The sequence below is a fragment of the Oryctolagus cuniculus genome, chromosome 6 (genome assembly GCF_051225735.1).
Source record: "Oryctolagus cuniculus isolate XC-2025 breed Fujian yellow rabbit chromosome 6, ASM5122573v1, whole genome shotgun sequence".
In the NCBI taxonomy this organism is placed as follows: domain Eukaryota; kingdom Metazoa; phylum Chordata; class Mammalia; order Lagomorpha; family Leporidae; genus Oryctolagus; species Oryctolagus cuniculus.
Window position 1 is genome coordinate 61,210,205 of NC_142872.1, and position 14,668 is coordinate 61,224,872.

The following is a 14,668-nucleotide window of genomic DNA, read 5'->3' on the forward strand; positions in this document are numbered from 1 at the left end:
GTCCTTGGCCGTGGTTGGCCCAGGAACTCTTTTTATGTATTTTTTTTTTTCAGTTTATTTATTTTTACTGATTTGAAAGTGAGATAGATAGATGTGTGTGTGTGTGTGTGTGTGTGTGTGTGTGTGTGTGTGTGAGAGAGAGAGAGAGAGAGAGAGAGGGAGGGGAAGAGAGGGAGAGAGAGAGAGATCTTCCAATCACTGGTTCTCTCCTCAACTGGCTGGTCTGGGCCAGGTTGAAGCCAGGAACCAGGAACTCCATCTGGGTCTACCACGTAGGTGGCAGGAACCCAAGTACTTGGGCCATTGTCTGCTGCCTCCCAGACTGTTAGCAGGAAGTTCGAGCAGAAACAGAGGAGCCAGGACTTGATCCCAGGCACCCTGATGTGGGATATGGGTGTCCCAAGTGATGAAGTGATGGCCTTGTCTTTATTTCTTTCTCTTTCTTTCTTTCCTTTTCTCTCTCTCTCTCTCTTTTTTTTTTTTTGTTTGTTTGTTTAAAGATTTATTTTATTTGGTGCTGGCACTGTGGTGAAGTGGGTTAAAGCCCTGGCCTGCCTGCATCCCATATGGGCGTCAGTTCAAATTCCAGCTGCTCTACTTCCAGTCCAGGTCTCTGCTATGGCCTGGGAAAACAGTAGAGGATGGCATAATCCCTGGGCCCCTGCGCCCATGTGGGAGACCTGGAAGAAGCTCCTAGTTCCCGGCTCCTGGCTCCCGGCTCCTGGCTTTGGCCTAGCCCAGCCCTGGTTGTTGTAGTCATTTAGGGAGTGAACCAGCAGATGAAAGATCTCTTTCTCTGTCTCTACTTCTCTCTGTAACTCTGCCTTTCAAATAAATAAAATAAAAAAATTTTAAAAACATTTATTTTATTTGAAACTCACAGTGGGGGGGGGGGGAGAGTGTGTGTGTTTGTGTGTGTGTGAGAGAGAGATCTTTCATCTGTTGGTGCACTCTCCCAAATGACCATAATGGCTGTGCAGCCTAGAACTCCTTCAGGGTCTCCTATGTGGGTGGCAGGGGACCCAAGCACTTGGGCCATCATCTGCCACTTTCCCAGTGCATTAGCAGGGTGCTGGGTCGGGAGTGGAGCAGCCAGGACTTGAAACTGAGCTCTGATATAAGATACTGATGTCACAGGTGGCAGCCTAACCAGCTGTGCCACAATGCTGGCCCCCAAGTGGGGGCTTAATCCACTGTTTGACAATGCTTGCCTGCTGGGAATTCCAGTGTGGCGGGGGCTGAGAACCACTCCTATCCTGTGGAGGGGGAGCCCAGCTCCTTAACCCAGCATTTGATTGACAGCAGTGTGTGTGTGTGTGTGTGTGTGTGTGTGTGAGTCATCTTCAAAAAAGTCCACGGAAAATGTACATCATGAAAAAAACTATTCATGGATTTCAAAAGGTTTTTTTTTTTTTTTGGCATCAAAATAAGCTTTTAATTCTATTTTCTACAAACATCTAAGCCCTCTCATCTGTCACTCAGTGGGGACAGGTGACAGTTACCTGTGAAGAGGATTTAACCTGGCAGCTCAGAGCTGCTCCATGCAGGGACCCCCCAGACCTGTGTGGGTGTTGGACTCACCTGGGGAACTTGAGAAAAATGAGGACTTCTGGGAACAATTCCTGGAGACTTTAATTCAGTCGCTCTGCAGTGGGGTTCAGGCATGTAGACTTTTATTTTGTGAATTGTTAAGAGTGAAAATTGATCATGAGTGTACCTATTTCTGGGGTACGGTGTGATGTTTCCACATGTGTAAGACAGCGTGTGATGATCTGATCAGGGGAAGTGGTGTAGCCATCACCCCAGACAGTTGGCATTTCTCTGTGCTATGAACATTCAAAGCATGCCCTGCTAGTATTTTGAAATACACGATTCAGTGTCAACCCCAGGTATGTGCCCTCCTGTGCTTCAGCACACGAGACGTGTTCTTCCTGCCCAACTGTGCCCCGGCCCCCATTACCCCTGCTTTCCCCACCCCATTCCAGGCGTGGGGGACCACGGTTCTACTTTGTTACTGTGAGATCAGCTCTGGAAGCTCCCGCACACAAGGGAGATCATGTGGCATGTGTCTCTCTGGCCTTGACTTGCTTCACTCTTTTTTTTTTTTTTTGCCAGGCAGAGTTAGACAGTGAGAGAGAGAGAGACAGAGAGACAGAGAGAAAAGTCTTCCTTCCCTTGGTTCACTCTCCTAATGGCACCAGCCGACTTATTTCACTTCTTATCGTGGACTACAAAGCCACCCGTGCTGCCGCAAATGACTGGAGTTTAGAAATCTAGATTTTTGGGCCAGTGCCATGGCTCACTAGGCTAATCCTCTGCCTGTGGCGCCGGCACCCCGGGTTCTAGGCCCGGTTGGGGCACCGGATTCTGTCCCGGTTGCTCCTCTTCCAGTCCTGCTCTCTGCTGTGGCCCAGGAAGGCAGTGGAGGATGGCCCAAGTGCTTGGGCCCTGCACCCACATGGGAGACCAGGAGGAAGCATCTGGCTCCTGGCTTCGGATTGGTGCAGCACGCTGGCCGTAGTGGCCACTTTGGGGGTGAACCAACAGAAAAAGGAAGACCTTTCTCTCTCTCTCTCTCTCTCTCTCTCTCTCACTGTCTAACTCTGCCTGTCAAAAAAACAAGAAATCTAGATTTTTGGAAAGCTCCCAGGAGAGTGGAAGAAGGCACATCCTTGGCCAGGTGCAAGTTTATCCACTTGTCAGAGCCTCACGTGGCCCGGCTGGACAATGGGAGTCATGGTGTGGCCTGCTCCTGGGAAGGCTGGAGGGCTCGGCCTGGCTTGAGTCCGTCCCCCCCCCACCCCCGGGCTCCACTCCGTGGCTGACAGGGAGGACACAGCGCAGTCACACAGGTGGCAGCATGGACCTCACGCGTGTGCTCCTGGGCAGTGCGCCTCGGGGCCCAGCCGCAGGGCGCTGGGCTGTCCCCAGCTGGCTGGTGCTTTTCTGTGACACTCCCAGCAGGGTGGGCACCTCCTTCTGTCCTGCCTGGGGAGCATTTCTCTATCGCACGTGTTTCCTGTTGCTGCTGTCAACAAGTGACTACAGCCGCAGGGGCTTCATGCAGCACGAGCCCGGGCTCCACGGCTGCTTCCTTTCCGCGGGCTCTGAAGGCCAGTGCGTTTCCGTGTGTTCCCCAGCGTTTCCGTGTGTTCCCCAGCATTTCCGCGTGTTCCCCAGCGCCCAGAGCCCCTGTGTTCCTTGGCACGGGGCCACAGTCCTCCTCAAAGCCAGCCAGCAGGCTGAGTTCTTACATCAAATCTCTCAGATCTGCCACTTCTAGGGACGCTTGGGATTCCACTGGTCCTGCCTGGGTAGTCCAGGATGCGGCCCCTGTTTTACTGCTGGGTGGCCACCTTGATTCCCCTTTGCCATACCAGGTCACATATTAACAGGTTCACGGGACGTGGTTGGGGGCCGTTGTTCTGCCCACTGCGTGTGTTGTCTGGGACGATTCTTTAGATCTTTTCCTAGGCTCTGATTCTCAGGTGTGTCTGGTAAGATTGAGGTCATGTCTTGTTTTTACCTGAACTGTCCATGAGGTGAGCCTCAAATCAGAACAACTGTACTCCTGGAAGTACAGGCAACCTTTGCAAAAGCTTCTAAGGACAAAGGTAGTTTCAAGGGAATCCACAGGTCTTTTTGCTAACACACATCTGCCTGGGAATGCGCCTGCAAGGGGGGTTTGTTCTCTTTCTCTTCCTGCTCTTTCCTTTTTTTTTTTTAACTTTTATTTAGTAAATATAAATTTCCAAAGCACAGTTTATGGATTACAATGGCTCCCCCCCATAACTTCCCTCCCACTCGCACCCCTCCCATCTCCTGTTCCCTTTCCCATTCCATTCACATCAAGATTCATTTTCAATTATCTTTATATACAGAAGACCGATTTAGTATATATTAAGTAAAGATTTAATCAGTTTGCACCCACACAGAAACACAAAGTGTAAAATACTGTTTCAGTACTAGTTATAGCATTACTTCACATTGGACAACACATTAAGGACAGATCCCACATGAGAAGTAAGTACACAGTGACTTCTGTTGTTGACTTAACAATTTGACACTTTTGTTTATGGCGTCAGTAATCTCCCTAGGCTCTTGTCATGAGTTGCCAAGGCTATGGAAGCCTTTTGAGTTCTCCGACTTCCATCTTATTCAAACAGGGTCATAGTCAAAGTGGAAGTTCTCTCCTCCCTTCAGAGAAAGGTACCTCCTTCTTTGATGGCCCCGTTCTTTCTACTGGGATCTCACTCGCAGAGATCTTTCATTTAGGTCTTCTTCTTCTTCTTTTTTTTTTTTTCAGAGTGTCTTGGCTTTCCATGCCTAAAATACTCTCATGGGCTCTTCGGCCATATCTGAATGCCTTAAGGGCTGATTCTGAGGCCAGAGTGCTGTTTAGGACATCTGCCATTCTATGAGTCTGCTGTGTATCCCGCTTCCCATGTTGGATCGTTCTCTCCCTTTTTGATTCTATCAGTTAGTATTTGAAGACACTAGTCTTGTTTGTGTGATCCCTTTGACTCTTAGACCTATCAGTGTGATCAATTGTGAACTGAAATTGATCACTTGGACTAGTGAGATGGCATTGGTACATGCCACCTTGATGGGATTGTATTGGAATCCCCTGGCACGTTTCTAACTCCACCATTTGGGGCAAGTCTGATTGAGCATGTCCCAAATTGTACATCTCCTCCCTCTCTTATTCCCACTCTTATATTTAACAGGGATCACTTTTCAGTTAAAATTTAAACACCTAAGAATAATTGTGTGTTAATTACAGAGTTCAACCAATAGTACTAGAACAAAAAAAATACTAAAAGGGATAAAGTATTACATTGTACATCAATAGTCAGGACAAGGGCTGGTCAAGTCACTGTTTCTCATAGTGTCCATTTCACTTCAACAGGTTTCCCCTTTGGTGCTCAGTTAGTTGTCGCCAATCAGAGAGAACTCTTTTCAAATGTTTTCCTCCTACCTTAAAAAAGAAAGACCCATGGGATGACATTGTGGCTTAGCAGGTTAAGCTGCAGCCTGCAGTGCTAGCATCCCTTATGGGCACCAGTTTGAGTTCCAGCTGCTCCATGTCTGATCCAGCTCCCTGCTAATGGCCTGGAAAAACAGGGAAGATGGACCCCTGCACCCGCATGGGAGACCCAGATGGAGCTCCTGGCTCCTGACTTTGGCCTGACCCAGCCCTGGCCTTTGTGTCCCCTTGGGGAATGAACCCAGTAGATGAAAGATCTCGCCATCTCTTCTTCTCTCTGTAACTCTGCCTTTCAAATAAATAAATAAATAATGAAGTGTGAAACAGTGACATTGGAAATACTGGTGTTTTTGTTCTGAGTAAGACATATATTTTCAATAAATTGTATGTGTGTATTGCATACCTGCATTTAAAGTGTGTTAAACTTATATTGCCCTCATAAAATGTGTATAAATAAGAATTGCAATGACTGCTCAATCCAGAGGAAAATTGTTTTACACCCAGAGCTTAACGGTAATGGGAAATGAAAGTAAATTAAAATTTTAATTTATAGACTTTTTTCTTGCATAGACTCATAATAAGATGATAATGAAGCAATTTCTAGTATGACAATTATATTAGAACAAATGAGTGCATTGGATTTCAAGGAGGGAAAAGAAAAAAATGTAAAAATTTCTGACTCATAAAGAAGTTTGTGTGTTTTTTTCAAAATAGCTCATGGTGAGTATCAAATTGCTATGGTATTTAGATTCCATTGGAAACGTTTAAAAGAGTGATGTAAGTTTTATTTATAAAATGTCAATATTTACAGTGTAGTGGGAATTACATCCTTTGTACAATTTAAACTCATAAAATTTTAGATGTCAATCACCAATGTGCAAGAGCCTGTATAGTAAATCAAAACCATTTGGGGACAGTAAAATTTTGAACCCTGCCTCTCCTGTGGGATTGGACACACAGTAGGTGCTCAACAATGTCCGGATCTCAAGAGGGGACTGTAAACCATTAGAAGGATAAAATTAAAGGATTCTGCGTAGTAGGTAAAACTGCTGACTGCAATGGGCACCAGTTTGAGACCTGGCTGCTCCACCTCCCATCCAGCTCTCTGCTATGGCCTGGGAAAGTGGTGGAAGATGGCCCGAGTCCTTGGGCCCCTGCACCTGTGTGGGAGACCTGGAAGAAGCTCCTGGCTCCTAGCTTCAGATCAGCCCAGCTCCTACTATTGTGGTCATTTGAAGAGTGTATCAGTGGATGGAAGACCTCTGTCTCTCTCTATGTCTCTCCCCCTTTCTAATTCTGACTTTCAAATAAATAAGTACATCTTAAAAAAAGAGCCCAAAGTTAGAAAGTTTGCATAAATAAAATTCTCTACCGAGTGCCTTGGAAGTAATCCTGTTTACGGCTCGTGAGCCTCTGTAGGGATGCTGGGGCTCTACCAAATCAGGCTCCTTTCTCAGCCCGAGAAGCTGGGGCTCTTTAAGGCATAGGAGCAAAAGTGACTTTCCGGGCTTGGCCAGTCCCTGAAGAAGAGTTCTCCGGAAGCGAACAGAGATGTTGTGTGCTCATTCATCCTCTCAGTGAACCAAGCAGTCAATCCACCAACATCCAGCCAAGCCATGAACCAACCGACCAACCGCCTAATCAGCTTCTCAGAGTGCTCGGTCCAAGGCTAGGAGACGGGAAGCGCGAGTGAAACGGAGCACAGTTCCTTTCCCGGAGGAGCGGTGGAGATTCACACACACCACCCCACCCCGCCCCAGCCGCCCGCTGTCCCTTTCAGGATTGAGTCTGACTGATCGGACCTACTCTGGTGGTGGAAGAGGATTTGCTGCCCAACCCTGTGGCTCTTGGGATCCGTGTTCCTGGTGGGAGCCCCGGATGGCTCCTGCTCCCTCCCTCACGTGTGATCAGGGCCATGTTGGGTTGTTGATTGCCTGTTAGCAGGAGGGAGTCCATTTGTAGGAGTGATGAGTAGATGGAAAAATATCACCAGTCACTCATGACAGAGGCTGCCAGCACTAATTAAGAGCAGAGAGTTCTAGCTCAGCAACTTGGGTACATGGTGCAGAAAGAATGCTTCCTCCCGGAGCAAGGATCGGGGCTCTGGCACGAGTTATTATGGTCAGTCTGGCTTACCTTTGTGGAGGGTGATCTGCTATCCGACGTAGGGGATGCAGGAATGAAAAGATGTAGTTTCTGCCTGCATGGAGGCTGTATTATTACAAAGATGTGCATGACAAGGAGTAAGATATAAAACTGTGTCTACACTCCTGCCCCATCCCACTCCTCTCGGTAGCTATAGGGCAGGGGAGGGGCTAGGAGAGGTTCTACCTCTTTTCCTGCAGGTTCCTGGGCCTCATGTGCTGATGGGGTCAGAACGGGGCAGAGGGGATGGTGGTGAGCGCTTGAGAGATGAAGACGCACGGGGAGGAGCCAGGGAGTGGGCGTGGGGGATGAAGGCATCCGGAATCTTGTGCAAGGACTGGGGGGAGAGTTTTAAAAAAATATTTATTGGAAAGGCAGAGAGAGGGAAAGAGAAAGAGAGGTGTTGAGAGCGAGCGAGTGAGTGAGCTCCCATCTGCCTGTTCACTTCCCACAAGCCCCTAACAGCTGGGCTGAAGCTGGGAACTCCGTCCCACCTGAGCAGTGAGAACGCAATGACGATGCACACCTGCTGCCTCTCAGGACGGGTGCTGGCAGGAAGCTGGAGGCAGGAGTCCACCTCAGGCCCCTCCATGGGGGCTGTGGCAGCCTCAACTTATAAGCTAACTGCCCACCCCTTGGGGAGTTTTTTTTTTTTTTTTTTAATTAAAACACTTCTTCTATTTTGTTTTTTCTTAGGTTTGAAGAGGAGTTTGTTAGGCGAGGCTGTGGGTCAGAGCGCCCTGTGGGCTGTGCATCTCATCCCTTCCCCTCCTAGGAGGGGCGCTGGTGAAGATCGCCAGTGCCCCTAGTTCCTCTGGGTCTCCTGGCCTCACTTCCTCACGTCCGGCCTCAGGTGGCGTGCGTTTGCTGAGGCTGCTGCAGCCAAGTGGACCTCGTCCTTGTTCTGGAGGCCGCAGGCAGGCCTGAGAGGCGGGGTGGCGGGCCCGGTTCCTTCTGAGGGCCACATGGAAGCTGCGTCCCAGGCCTCCCGGCTCAGCAGCTCTGTGGCCATCGTCACTCTCCTAGAGCATTGCTTTGTGTGCTCACGCGTGCCCACATCTCCCCTTTTATGAGGACGCCCGTCCTACTCTGCCGGGATCTCATTTTAACCCAAATACTTCCGTCTGCAGTAGTCCTCAGATAAAGTCATGTCTCAGGTCCTGGGGTTAGGACATCAACCTTTGAAATTTTATTCAGTCCAGCCCATAATGCAGATGATGCCCTGGCTTGTATTTGGGTTATATGGATTTTTTAAATCAAATGAGTTAACTCATATAACAGAATAAATGATAAAAAACAACGCATTTTTTCAACTATAATCAACTTACAGCTCCCAGTTTAAGGCTAGATCTGTTATGTGAAAAGTCTTCAAAATGTAATGTAGATTTATTTATTCATATATTTCTGTTTTTTCTTTTTATTTTTTTCTCTTAATTTTTTTAAAGATTTATTTTTATTTATTTGAAAGAGTTACACAGAGAGAGGAGAGGCAGAGAGAGAGAGGTCTTCCATCCTCTGGTTTACTCCCCAGTTGGCCACAACGGCCAGAGCTGCACCAATCCAAAGCCAGGAGCCAGGAGCTTCTTCTGGGTCTTCCACATAGGTGCAGGGGCCCAAGCACTTGGGCCATCTTCTACTGCTTCCCAGGCCATAGCAGAGAGCTGGAATAGGAAGAGGAGCAGCTGGGACTCGAACTGGCACCCATATGGGACACCGGCGCCTCAGGCCAGGGCTCTAACCCACTGCGCCATAGCGTCGGCCCTATTCATATACTTCTTCTTCTTCTTCTTTTTTTTTTTTTTTTTTTTTTTTTTTTTTTTTTTTTTTTTTTTTTTTTTGACAGGCAGAGTGGACAGTGAGAGAGAGACAGAGAGAAAGGTCTTCCTTTGCCATTGGTTCACCCTCCAATGGCCGGCGCAGCCGGCGCGCTGCAGCTGGCGCACCACGCCTATCCAAAGGCAGGAGCCAGGTGCTTCTCCTGGTCTCCCATGGAGTGCAGGGCCCAAGAACTTGGGCCATCCTCCACTGCACTCCCTGGCCACAGCAGAGAGCTGGCCTGGAAGAGGGGCAACTGGGACAGAATCTGGCGCCCCGACCGGGACTAGAACCCGGTGTGCGGCGCCACATGGTGGAGGATTAGCCTAGTGAGCCGTGGCGCTGGCCTCATATACTTCTTATGCTTAAAAACCTTCAGCAGGGGGCTGGCGCTGTGGCATAGTAGGCAAAGCCTCCACCTGCAGTGCTGGCATCCCATATGGGCATCAGTTCAAATCCTGGCTGCCCCTCTTCCTATCCAGTCTTTGCTAATGGCCTGGGAAGGCAATGGAAGATGGCCCAAGTGCTTGGGCCCCTACACCCAGTTGGTAGACCCAGAAGAAGCTCCTGGCTCCTGGCTTTGGATTGGCTCAGCTTCTGCCATTGCATCCATTTGGACAGTGAACCAGCAGATAGAAGACCTTTCTCTGTCTGTAACTCTACCTCTCAAATAAATAAAAATCTTTAAAAAAAAATGCTTCAGCAGCTTCTCCTTTCACTTGAAGTAAAATCTCAGCTCCTCGGAAGACTTCCCAGGCTTTCCGAATAACTCTTCTCCACCCCCTCGGTGGGCACATTTCAGGTCATTTTAGTCCCTCTGGTCATGCTGGTCTTCTTCCAGTTTATGGAGTATTATTAACTTGATTGCTCTCAGGGCCTTTGCACAGGCTGTGCCTTGGTCAGCAGTGCTTTTTCCCGCTACACTTAGTTCTCCCCTACCCTGTATGGCATGATCCTCCTCACCCTGGTCATGGCTTATATCTCACCTTCTAAGAGGCCTTGACTTTTTAAACAGTTTACATTTAAGAAGATTTCTCTGAAGGGAAGAGCAACAGAGACAGCACGCCCATCCACCGATTTACTCCCCAAATATCTGCAATAGTTGGGGCTGGGTTGGGGCCAAAGCCGGGAGCCGGGAACTCAATCCAGGTCTCCCTTGGATCCCAGTGACTTGGGCCATCACTCCTGCCTCCCAGGGTCTGCATTAGGAGGAAGCTGGAGCCCAGAGCTGGAGTAGGATTTGAACCCAGGCACTCCAACATGGGACAAGCATCATAACTGCTAGGCCTAATACCCACACTAGAGGCCTTTTCTGACCCCCTGGGCTACAGTGATGTACCCCGTCATTGTCTCTCACAGAGTGACTTCCCAAAACGTGTGTCCCTGGCCAGGAACTGGTGAATGTGACCTCGCTTGGAGAAAGGGCCCTTGTCGATTTCATTGCATTGTGCATGCTGAGAGATGATCATCCTGGGTCGCTCAGCTGTGGCCTTGTGAGAGACAAACGGGAGCCCGGCTTGGGAGTGGGGGAGAAGAAAAGGCCGAGTGGAGGCCGGCGCCGCGGCTCACTAGGCTAATCCTCCGCCTTGTGGCGCCGGCACACCGGGTTCTAGTCCCGGTCGGGGCGCCGGATTCTGTCCCGGTTGCCCCTCTTCCAGGCCAGCTCTCTACTGTGGCCCGGGAGTGCAGTGGAGGATGGCCCAAGTGCTTGGGCCCTGCACCCCATGGGAGACCAGGAGAAGCACCTGGCTCCTGGCTCCTGCCATCGGATCAGCGCGGTGCGCCGGCCGCAGTGCGCTGGCCACGGTGGCCATTGGAGGGTGATCCAACGGCAAAGGAAGACCTTTCTCTCTGTCTCTCTCTCTCTGTTCACTCTGCCTGTCAAAAAAATAAAAAAAATAAAATAAAAAATAAAAGGCTGAGTGGAGACAGAGGCAGAGAGAGGGGGCACCTTGTGCCCTTGGAAGTTGAAGCGGCCAGGAAGGTTCTGTCTTAGACTGTCTGGAGGGAGTGTGGCCCCGCGCACACCACGCTGGACTCCAGACTCCCGGCTTCCAGAACTGTGAATGAAGACGTCTCTGTTGGCTTAAGCCCACCCTGGTGCCCTGGCGTTTGTGATGATTTGTCACGAACATGTAGCCTGCCGCTCTTTCGCTGACTACCCACTTGCACAGCATGGCCTTGGGGACCTGGCTACTGAATGTCCCCAGCCCTCCCTTCTGTGCTGAGTCACTGTCAGGCCCGGGGCCTTTTCCATTCTCTGCTGTATCCGCTGCACCCAGCACAATATCTGGCCCAAAGCAGATGCCACACAAATATTTGTAGAATGAATGAGAGTTGGTAGCGTGTCTTCAGTGCACGAGGGGGCATGGGCAGGGTGCTCCCCAGCCCTTGACATCCCTAAAGATTGCTGTTCTGTGCATAACCAGTCTTTCTGGAGTCAGCTCACCCTTTGACATTTCTTACATTTCTTTGCTTATTATTTTTTTTATGGAGACATTGAACTTCCCCATGGTCTTTGTCAAAATGACCCCAGACTCACAGCTGTGAGTCTGGGGCAGTGTAGCTCAGAGCCTGGAGGTGAGGTGCAGAGGGCCTGGGCACGTTAGGTTTCAGCAGGACTCGGTGCCAAAGAAAACACATTCTTTGATGAGGAGGGTAATTGCTAAAGACTGTCTAATGTGAAGGCGGAGGAGATGGACCATTTGAACTGGCTTAGTATTCATGATAATATATGGTTCAGGACTCAATAAAAGGCTATAATTCTATCGAGGGATTCCACTGAGCTCATAAACCACGGGCGTGCGGCTCGTCAGCAGAATGCAGGCCTGGGGCTGCCACGGAGCTTGTCAGCCTGGGCTGCTGGTGATCCCTCTGAGAAAGGGTTAGCACAGGGCTGCTTTGGACTGCGTGGCTAGAAAATCAGTGCTTAAAGGACTTGGTTAAATGTGTGTGTGTGTGCACGCGCGCGTGTATGTGTGTATGTGTGGTGTGTAGTCCAAGTCCAAGGATGACTTTGGAATAGTTTCATTACGTGGTATTTGTTAATGAAATTTATGTACAAAAAAGCCATCTCTCAAATGGGTGCTTCCTAGAACTCTGGGTGAAATAGCTTTTGCTTTTCCCCAGGAATCATGACAGTAACTGTGAAAAGTGGTAAGGAGTAAGACAATAGGGATTAGAGGGGACTGTGGTCTATAGGAAACTGCAGGTCTTGCCAAACAAACTGTGTGCAGCCTATGTGAGGTCTTGGTTTTGCACACATGCTTATCTCTCCACTAGACTTGGAAGTCACAAACTGTAGTCTGTTGTATAAAGCCTTATTGGAGCACAAATCCACCTGTTTATTTACTTCCTGTCTCCGGCTGCTTTTGAGCTACACAGGCAGAGTTGGGTAGTTGTGCAAGACAGCAGATGACCCTCAAAGGCTAACATCCATCCTCTGGCCTTTTCCGGAACCATTTAGTGACTCTTTACCAGACTGCGAGGGCAGCTTGACGCGTGCTCTGAGCTCAGTAATTATTTCTATCGAGGAGGGGATTTTCTCTTATCCACGGTAGGTGCTGGGGGTTGATTACCCACCAGCCATTCATTCAGAGTCAGCAGGGAGCCTCAGGGTGTGGGAGGATGGGGCAGGGAGCCCCAGCGGGGAATTCTGATCAGCTTACGTCAACCCCCATTATCTTCTTCCTCTTCCTAGTTCTGGGGTTCAGGCGCAGGCTTGTGATGCTGCGATGGTCCATGAGGTGTGAGGGGAGTTCACTGGGGGTTCAGGGAAGGGAAGCTTATGGGACAGTTTCACACTCTTCAAAAGGAACCCAAAAGGAGCCCTATCTTTCCTGTTTCAGCCTCTGGTCATCGTTGAGGGAGAAGATATGAAGTGTTGGGACAAGTCCAAGGCCAAAAGCCAAAGAGCTGAGAATGGCCAAGTCACAAGATAGAACCTTGGTCCTCACTGATAAAATGCAAACCCAGTGAACCAATCCAGGAACTATCCTACATTTTTTTGATGATTAAATGTCCTTTTTACTTATTCTACTTTTAAGTGGACTAAAAAGCTTGCACCCTAAAAATTAAAAGTGCTGTGGTGTTGAATCTGTTTACTCTTGCCTTTGGATTTTCTTTCATACATATTTATTGGAAGATCTCCTATAGTATGAAAATATTTTTCTTATGTGTTTTGTTTTTCCATTTAGAACTACGCATTAGAAATTTTTAAAGTAATATTTATTTGAAAGAGTTACAGAGAGAGAAGACACACACACACACACACACACACGAGAGAGAGAGAGAAAGAGAGAGAGAGAGAGAGAGAATCATCCATCCAATGGCTCACTCCCCAGATGGCCAGAACAGCCAGTGCTGGGTCAGGCCAAAGCTGGAAGCTGGGAGCTTCTTCCAGGTCTTTCATGTGGGTGCAGGGGCCCAAGCATGTGGGCCATCTTCTACTGCTTTCCCCAGACCATTAGCAGGGAGTGGATTGGAAGTGGAGCAGCTGGCGTCCATATGGGATGTCGGCATCAGAGGTGGCGGTTTTACCTGCTATGCCATAATGCCGGGCCCCAGGACATTTTTTAAATGGTGTGAGATGGAGGTCTAACTTTGTTTTTCTACCAGATGTAATAATATGTGTTCTTAGTTGGCAAGGGTGAATGAATCCAATGCATTTACAGAATTTTCATAAAGAAGCTCTTTTCTAATACAAGATTGGTTTCTTGTAGCTATCTTTTTTTTTTTTTTTTTAAATTTTTTTGACAGGCAGAGTGGACAGTGAAAGAGAGATAGACAGAGAGAAAGGTCTTCCTTTTTCATTGGTTCAGCCGCTGCCGCTGCCGCCGAAGCCAGGAGCCAGGTGCTTCTCCTGGTCTCCCATGGGGTGCAGGGCCTAAGAACTTGGGCCATCCTCCACTGCACTCCCTGGCCACAGCAGAGAGCTGGCCTGGAAGAGGGGCAACCGGGACAGAACCCGGCGCCCCGACCGGGACTAGAACCCGGTGTGCCGGCGCCGCAAGGCGGAGGATTAGCCTAGTGAGCCGCGGCACCGGCCAGCTGTCTTCTTAGAGCGTGAATTACCCAATTGATGATTAAGTGCAATAGTGATGCAAACAGAGTATTTTAAGATTTCCAAAAAGACCGGAAAGCAACTTTGTCAGGGGCACCGATTTTGAGATAAGAACACAACTTGAGGGAGACACTGACCTTGTTCAGTACAATCACTTGTTGCTTACGGGGACACATTCTGAGAAAGGCATCGCACAGATTTCATCACTGTGCAAAAGTCACAGTGAACTCATTCAGGTTTAAAGCTGCTCTGCTTCCAATCCAGCTCTCTGCAGGTGCACTTACAGAAGCTTAGATGGCCTAGAATACTGCATGTAGGCCTTGTGGTGTAGCCTATAGCTCCTATGCCACAAACCTCTAGCATGTTACTGTACCAAATGTTGTAGGTTATTGCGACACTGTGGTAGGCATCTGTGTATGTGAGCATGTTTGCCTATAGAAAAGGCACAGTGAAAATACAAGGTGATAGGAATTTTTCAGCTCCATTAGAATCTGATGGAACCACTGTCACACATTGTTAATGGAACCGTCTTTCTGTGGCCCACGACCGTTATCTGATCTGGCACATCCCGAGGAAAGATACTGAGTTCTTTTCTGGCACTGAGTGGGAACGTTGACCGCAGAAAGTCTGAGTAAAGAATTGGTCAGCATCTTGTGCTG